This window comes from Wyeomyia smithii, chromosome 3 (genome assembly GCF_029784165.1).
Source record: "Wyeomyia smithii strain HCP4-BCI-WySm-NY-G18 chromosome 3, ASM2978416v1, whole genome shotgun sequence".
NCBI classification, from domain to species: domain Eukaryota; kingdom Metazoa; phylum Arthropoda; class Insecta; order Diptera; family Culicidae; genus Wyeomyia; species Wyeomyia smithii.
The window spans coordinates 94,451,602-94,460,069 of NC_073696.1; positions in this window are offsets into that span (position 1 = coordinate 94,451,602).

Sequence of the window (8,468 nt, forward strand, 5' to 3'; positions counted from 1 at the left end):
AAAACATTGGGTTTTAATTCACTCGCATTGATGTTTTAAATCGGAATGATGTTTTAAATCGAAATAACAAGTTGAAGTTGTAAATATATTACGAATTGCTTTAAAAACTGATTTATAACATGTTTATAACTAGTTTTTTGCTTGAGAATGCAAGAGAGACAACAGTGGTGAATATGTGTTTGACAGCAAAACGTATAGTGGAGACAAAATTGAAAAATGGCCGCAAAAGTTGTAGTTCAGTTTCAAATCAGTTGTAAATGTGATTTTATGGTGTGAACTATTTCTTCTTCATCAAATACAGTGCAGATCATAAATACTGCTATAATATTCAAAATTATATAGAATATTTAAACACCCAGGGAATTTATGTTTGATAAAACATAAATAATTAATTTGACAGTAAATTATAATCAAGAAATTTATCATTCAATTTACTTAAAACAAGAAAATCACTTACTCTGATCGGCCATGATTTGTTTCAATTCTCTTTTTTGTCTTGCTCAACGATCTTCGGTTTTATTATTATTATTTTGATCATCGTTAATAACCTCAGATCAATGTTTGAATATTTCTGTTTTACTTAAATTTCAAAATATATTACTTAATCCGTGGTTTAGTTAGGAGAATTTTTATATTATTTTCTGTACTACAATAATCAAGATGGTGACGGCGATTTTTTTATAGATTGTAGTAGCTCGATATAGCCTAGCTTAATTGGTTTCAGGATTCTCCTCGTTTGGTTTGCTAAAAGAGTAAGAAAGTTCAAATAATGAGTACATAGTGCATGACATCTTAGTTCACCTTGATGTTTCAATGTACATTTTTTTCAATTATTATGCGATATTTTTACCGAAATAAACTTTATAGATAGTGGTTATATAACGGACAAAATCTTTGGGCAAACGGTGTACCCATTCAACGAATGCTAATAATCAACATGGCTGCCTCGTTAGCGCAAGCGGCGTGCTAAAATAATATTCAACACCATTTTTCTGTGCTAAAGGCACGTTTCATAATATAATCCTATCGAAAATATATACCTGAGGCTCATTCCTCTAGAGTTTATCTGTTACTTTTTTCTTTATTTCAAATTTAAAAAAAAATATGATATTGATTACTATCATATTGTGGTATTTTCGAAGCGCGTAAATTTTAACGAAGTACAAGGCAAGACAAATCTGAAATCGCACGTAGATTTATTGTATTTAATCACTATACCAACACCCTATTCTATCAATGGATTGTCTTGATAATTTCTCAAATGAAGAGCCATGATTATTTTCGTGGGTCATCTGTTTTGTATGTGTTAGAAACAATCATCAGCGAGTGAAATTTCAACTCATTTGTGCAATTTGCTTATGACCTATTAATAACAGGCCACCATTTGTTGGTACTAGAAATGTAAAAGTGGTGGTTATAGTCGTTATAAAGTTGTTTTATATAAGTCGTGTGAACAATTCATTTGAAGTTGAATATATGTTTTATATTGGCTCCGCCCCTTGCGCTTTTTGAGTTGTGAACAAGTTGTATATAAGTTTATACGTTATTGTTATAGTGACGAGATTTGTTATATATCAATTACCTAAACTTATTAAAGACTAACCGTGTTACTTGGGTAGCCGAGTGTACTCTGCAGTAACTCTTCCCGTTGATAACATTTGAATGTTCAAACGTATAAACGTATCTTCTTTGCAAAGCTCGAAAGCTGGCCGTCGTTGAGCATATGGTCGATCTAAGAGTTGGTCTCAAGATGTCGTTGGTGGTAGCGTGAAGGCTTCCTTAACTAATAACGGTGCGAAAGAATTTAATCCGTGACGTGCAACTTATGCGGTCATATCTCCGATGACGATTTTTATGTTACGCTGTGGGCAATCTCCATACGTTTTCTCAAGAAGCTTGTTAAACTAATTATTTACGTCGTTGGTTTTATCGTTTGTCAGTGAGAACACGTTGATACAACTGTATTAAACGAATCTACCCTTCACCCTTAATCCGCATACACGGTCATTAACGGCCTCCAACTAATGACACGCTTCAATGAGTTCCCTAGTAGCCACTCTAGTATTTTTTGGATTGACCGTAGTCAAACTCAACTGGAAGCACTCCAGCTGCCGCTGCTTGTAGAGCTTCATTTTGTTTGATGGTTTATGATCAGCACACTTGTTTGAACGAGGTCCTTGGTAAACTGAAACAAAAAATCATTTAAAATTGTCCACGTGGTATGTGGATGGCCCCTAAGTTATTCGGATATTTGTGTTTCGTTCGTGGGTTTTTCGTTCGTAATAACTAGATATTTACAATAATAAAACTGTATGAAAAATCAAATTTATCAAATAATGACGCTAGAGATATGATCGAAAATAACAACATTCATCAGAGCATCCGGTAGTCTTACAACCTCAAATATATCTATTGGTTGGAAGCTTGGAAAACAAAGTTATGTTTGCCAGCAAAAAATTAAAAATAAAATGCTCTGTCTATTAGAAATCTATTCTGGGCAACAATTGTGTCACTAAACTACACTGTGTACCATTTCACTGACACATTTTTCCAACCCTGCCAGTCATAACTTGCCTTGAACTTAGGCAATTGCAATTAATCGCATTCGCTCGATAACACGTTACCAGCAGAGTATCATGTAATTGGATGCTTCATTTCGCTGCTGCTTGCCGTACATCGTAGTAATCGCAGTTATAATAAATCGAATTACAAAATTTCATGCCGCGCTGTAACACATAACGTAACCCAATTTCCACCCAATCATCGACGGGCAAGAGAAAGTGCAGTGTATTGATTACGAGCGGCAAACTGTGCACCAAGACAGTGAAAGTTATCTCAGAATCGGTGTGCTGCTCATTATGCTGCTGCTGTTACTGCTGTTGCCGATCATGATGATGATGATGATGATGAGTTTGATTACATATAATACTGGTGGCGTGCACATAATAGGAGAAAACACAACACCACCCATTCACACTATGCCCGATCGCAAACATTGCTGCGAACCATCGGTGAAAAAGGAAAAGCTGAAAATGCTCAACTAAGCTTATGTGTTGGGTGGAAAAGAGCACATAGAGGTACACCAAAAGCGCAGACCGACCGGCAGACAGGATGCGGACGGTCGGACGGACGGACGGATCGAAGCGCACCAAAGCGAATATCCGTCAACGTCGGCATCTCACGGTCTGGGTCGAGCGGTTTGTCGAAGCGAGTCAAGCCAACAAAGAGAAAGAGGAAAAAGAAGAAAAGAGATAGAGACACACACAGAGAGAAAGACGCGAAATTGGGTCAAGTGTGTGTATGGTAAATTATTTAATGCTCTATTTAAACGAGCGGTGCTTGGGTGGTTCCCAAAGCCGAAACGAATTTCAATTGGTACCGTATGCCGGTGGAAATGATGATTTGAGGCAATTGTGTTTCATTCGATTACGAGCGGCTCTTTTAAGTGTGAAAATAATGGAAAAATGCTCAAAGCCTGTGAGAAAAATGGCAAAATTAAAGCCAGATTTCTAACGTTTCGCAATATTCGGAAATAGAACAATTTTATGGAAATTGCTAATGTTAAACTAACTGTAAAATTATGACATAGATGTTTGTAAACAAAAAATGTGTGCTTTCCCAGAAGACTAACAACCTCTCGACACTCGGATTACTGATGCGCTCAATCCGCCGGCAAACCTTGAATTAAATTGGATCTAACGTGACCTACTGCAGACAATAAAAAAACCTACCCAGCTGAGTCTTTCACCCATTTAGTAGGTCAATCACACTGGGTCAAAGCGAATATCCGCGACCCGTCAGTCCCTGCCTCTCTACATCCGTCTCTTCATCACCCGCCCCCTTTCGGTACACGATTACATTCCACTGCACGCTCACGCGCTTCGGAAATACGAACCGCGTGTGTTTATTTTGGGTATTTTTTGCGCCAACCAACACCCTAAAGTCGCGGCTTCTGCCGGTCGCCAGTCGTGAGAGGGAGGGGCAGCCAAAGTGCGTAAACCTGACGAACGCCCCGTGGACCGGCATTACGGCACGGTAGTGTGCGTTGCTATGTTTTCTTCTCACTCGTCGCGCTTTTGCTGCTCAGTCTTCCGGTTTTATAGCTTTGACCTCAAAAAATGCGGCAAACGCGTGTCGGGGCGACCGTGGCAGCGACTAATGTCAGCCATTGATATTGAAACGAAAATAAATTGCCTTTGTGTGCGGTAACGTTCTGCTGCTCGACAAAACCGCATTTCACTGCAATCAGTGTAACAGAGAAAGCACCGCACAATAAAACGTCCATCATCAGCCAACGCATTATGTCAGACGAGACACGGCGGGCGGCGCAGGAAGAACAGAGTGGGCCACCCTGGGTCCCAATAATAAAATCCGCTGCGCCATCGGCTTTGGTTAGGGCTTTCGCTCGGATGCGAAACGTTCATACTATTACACGACAGTGATTGTATACGTTTGTTTATTCGGCTGTTGCTGTTACCTACTTGCTGTATGATACGAAGCAACAGTTACTGTTGGCGCAAACCGGAGAATATACCCAAAACGTACTCACGTATTGTGTCCCATTTTTTGGTCAATCACTTTGTCCTTTTTTCTGCGTGAGGCTATAAAAAAATTAATAAATGCCAACCATGCGGAAGATATTACGCAAATCGTGCTTGATCGTGCTGGGTTTGGAGGCAACGTGAACTTTGGATAAATCTGTAATGCTGGAACTAATTCGATTAATCATTGCCAGTTTGTATTTGTATCTGATCTTAAAGGAAGCGATTTGTGGCAAACCCAGAATAAATTACTAGAGTCCGTTTTGTGTCACAACGTGAATTGCGAAAGTCGTGTTAATAAAAGATATTATAATAAAATTTGTGTTAATCAATATAAGTTTATCTAAAACGTGATTAATTAGGTATCAGCTTACATTAATCAGTCACTAATCGCTATGAAAGTAAATTTACTTTGAGTGGGTTTGAACTAACACTTGAGTATTTCAATATCTGGATGCAAAAAAACGAATGCTTCTCGGATACATGTTAATGAGATAGAAATGTCTCATGATCAAAATGAAGGTCATTTTTTGCCATTCAGGGGAAAACTAGCGAATTGGCCGATTCAGTATTGATCTCTAACATTGTTTCGCATACCACTAAATTCATTTTGCCATATACGTCTCTATCACATGCCGAGTCAGCTGTCAGAGTGGACACTCTTCTTCAACTTTTGTTTAACGGTTACCCGATATTTCATAAGTGGGTGGAATCGAAAGCAATTGAGTAGATCGATGTCCTTTCGTCGTGGGTCTATTACTTTATTTTTGCAGCGACAGAGACCGAATACCAATCCAGTGCCGTATCTAGAATACGTCGCCATGTCACTCGGTCTTGGGCTGCTATCTTCCGACGAAACGCTACAACATTAGAACCAGAGAAGGAGGAAATTAAAAGAATAAGTTTACCGTTCTTTCCAAAACTGACCAACACAATTCAGAACGATCTGAAGCAGCATGGATTTCAGACAGCGTATAAGAGTAACCATACGCTGGAGGACCTCTTATGTTCTTTAAAAGATAAAATTTCGAGCGACGAAATGTCGGGCATCTACGAGATCCCATGTAAAAGTTGCCCTGCAATATATATTGGCCAAACCCGCAGGCAATTTAAAGTCCGATTAAAAGAACATAAAAACGCTGTTGACAACGATAGACCCAACGAATCCAGCGTGGCCGTCCATTCTAAGGAGAACAACAATGTGATAGACTGGGATAACGCAAAACTGAAAAAATGTGTCAGAAAACCTTCACATTTGTACGCTTGGGAATCTATGTTCATCGAGACTGCTGAAAAGCCACTGATGAACGAAGATGATGCCCCAATAACTTCTGCCTTATTCCAATTGACGAAACAGAAGATAATTTAACACCACCCCCCTTTCCGACGTGTACTGTACCAGTATGAAGCTGTGCAATTTTCTATATGTCATCATTCGGGCATTGTCCAGTAGATGGTCCACACGGGGACCGAAACCGGTCGACTTAAAAGGTAATTTTTTGTTGTCCTTTACGTTTGTAAGAACAATAAGTGTTGTGTCCGTTAGCGCGTCGCGTTTTTATGTGATGCTTAGAATAGTATGTACTTTTCACATCTGGAAAAATATGCTTATGTTTGTTTGAAAAAAATCGTAAAAAATACCAAGTTGTTTTGTCACACAGCGTAAATAACCGCATAATTGTCACACTGCTTAACTCTTTCAACTTTATTGTCAAAAAAGTTTCCATTCAAATCCACATTTGCATCCTTTGGAACTCGGAAGTTATTCTGGTCCGGTAACCAACCACCGGTGTTCCGTTTCTGATATTCAGCTCATGCTTGTTGAATACATGAAAAACTTCATTTTCCCTGTGATATATTCCAAAAGTAGTTTGAAAGTGACGGCATAAATGTATCATTGCAAAAATTTCAACCAATTTGACTTCAAAAGTAATTTTCAATGCATACATAGTGTGAAGTAGTGCTTTCTTCATGATTCTAAGTTTGGTTAAAGTGTCTGTTTGCAAGAATATATTAGGAACAATGCATTTAAGGTCAAAATATAAAAGTGCGATTTGCTCGAACAACCAATTTTGCAAATGTTACAAGTATGCGATTATGGGCAGTGAACTGGCTACGCAATCCGCAGAATGTCCTGTTTACGGCCGCTATTTGCCTCTTTATCTCACGGCTCACCTTATTGTCGCACGTTGCTAATGTACAAAGATAAAAAAAAATCGTCGACTACTTCAAAAGATTCCCTATTAAACACCAACAGCATTAACAACCGACGGACGTATACGCGATCTACCAAAAACCATGTACTTCGTTTTGGCAGAGTTTTTGACAAGCTCTATTCTCACAGTTTCTCTTTAGAGAGAGGCCCAAAGGCCTCTACCATCGCGCTACGGTCAATATCAATGATGCCGATATAGTCCCAGAAGCATGATAGTACTACTTTTCTGCACGCCAGCCTCCGGATAGCACCTTCCAATGCGATGCTCAACAAAAAGTTCAATAGCCCGACACCCTGTGACACCCAGTATTTTTTATTACAGTTGTAACAACCTTGCCAGATTACAAACGTTCTTCCGAATTCAGCTGCAGAAACGAATTTAAATTTGCTAGAATCATCATCTCGACCGGTAGTTTTATAGAACTGCCAATAACCCATCTTAACATACGTTGAAGTAGTATGAATATTAACCTTATTGTAAAACTCCCAGGCACGTCTTTTGGCTTATAAAGTTTGTTTCATTCAGAATCTGGCCGCATACAATTTCCGATTTCACCATGAGGAAATAACGTGCAAAACTGGAATACTCGAACTTTTCGTCGAACACCTTCCATCAATTTCTGCACAGTGGCAACATTAACCTTATCGGCCATTATTCCCACCACTACGCCATATCAGATGATGTTTTGATTGAATTGTGTGTGTAGTGGCAGCTAGCTAGATTCCGGTCAGAGCTTCCCGGAGCCTTCGTGTGACTGTATGAACGGCAAATTATCTCCTGAAGACACTTCTTCTTGTAAACTTGTCCATTAATGGTTGCTCCAGTGATGAAAACTTTTGTCTACTTTCCACAGCTACAGACGACTTGTTGAATAATCAACTTGGGGGCGAACTTATACTCGAAAACAAATTTGAGCCTACCTGGAGCATTCCCCTTACGGTTAGCAAGATAAGTTTTGATCCGGGATTTGTCCAAAGTCCATTTTGACGTATGTTTTATCGTCCATCAAAAAACAGTCGTTGTACTCTATCAGGACTTGCTCGTATAGCTGTCTTGCTCGGGTTTTGGTAACCAGGCTCTGTTTCAGCGTCCTGTTGGGTTATTTGCTGGCATGATACGACCGCAATCCTTCACGCATACAGAACTGTACTACGCGCCTTTCGATCTTTCGACCAAATCACGGAAGAAGACCCCAAGGATCATTCCGAACTGCCCTGATGAACTTCGCGCGAAGTTTCCGGTCCAATGTTCCACTTCTAAGTTTGGTTTGTTTAGCACAATCCACGTGTGCACAATTTTTTCTCGTCTCTCGCGTTCCATCTTGGAAAACTTTTCAACGCGTGTACCAATCTTGAAGAAATTTTCATCATGAAATAAACAGACTTTCCAGATCAAAACGCTGTCATTGGTTTCTCGGTACGCAAACTAGAGGCGCTGCTGTAAATAAAAGAAAGCGGCCAAATACTGAGTGGAACAAACCTTATATTCTGTTCCAGTGTCCTGTTTGATTGCTTATTGTGACATTTTGTGACGTATGGGGGAGGGGGAGTTAGCTTGAGTGTGACATCACATTTCAACTCAAAAATAAATAAATGAAATAAAGAAGACACATACATATACCACAGAGTTCAACTTAGAATTATTTATGATACTTACATCATGCATTCATTTATTAAGTTAAAACAGATTTTTTAAAATTGAAAATTTTTGA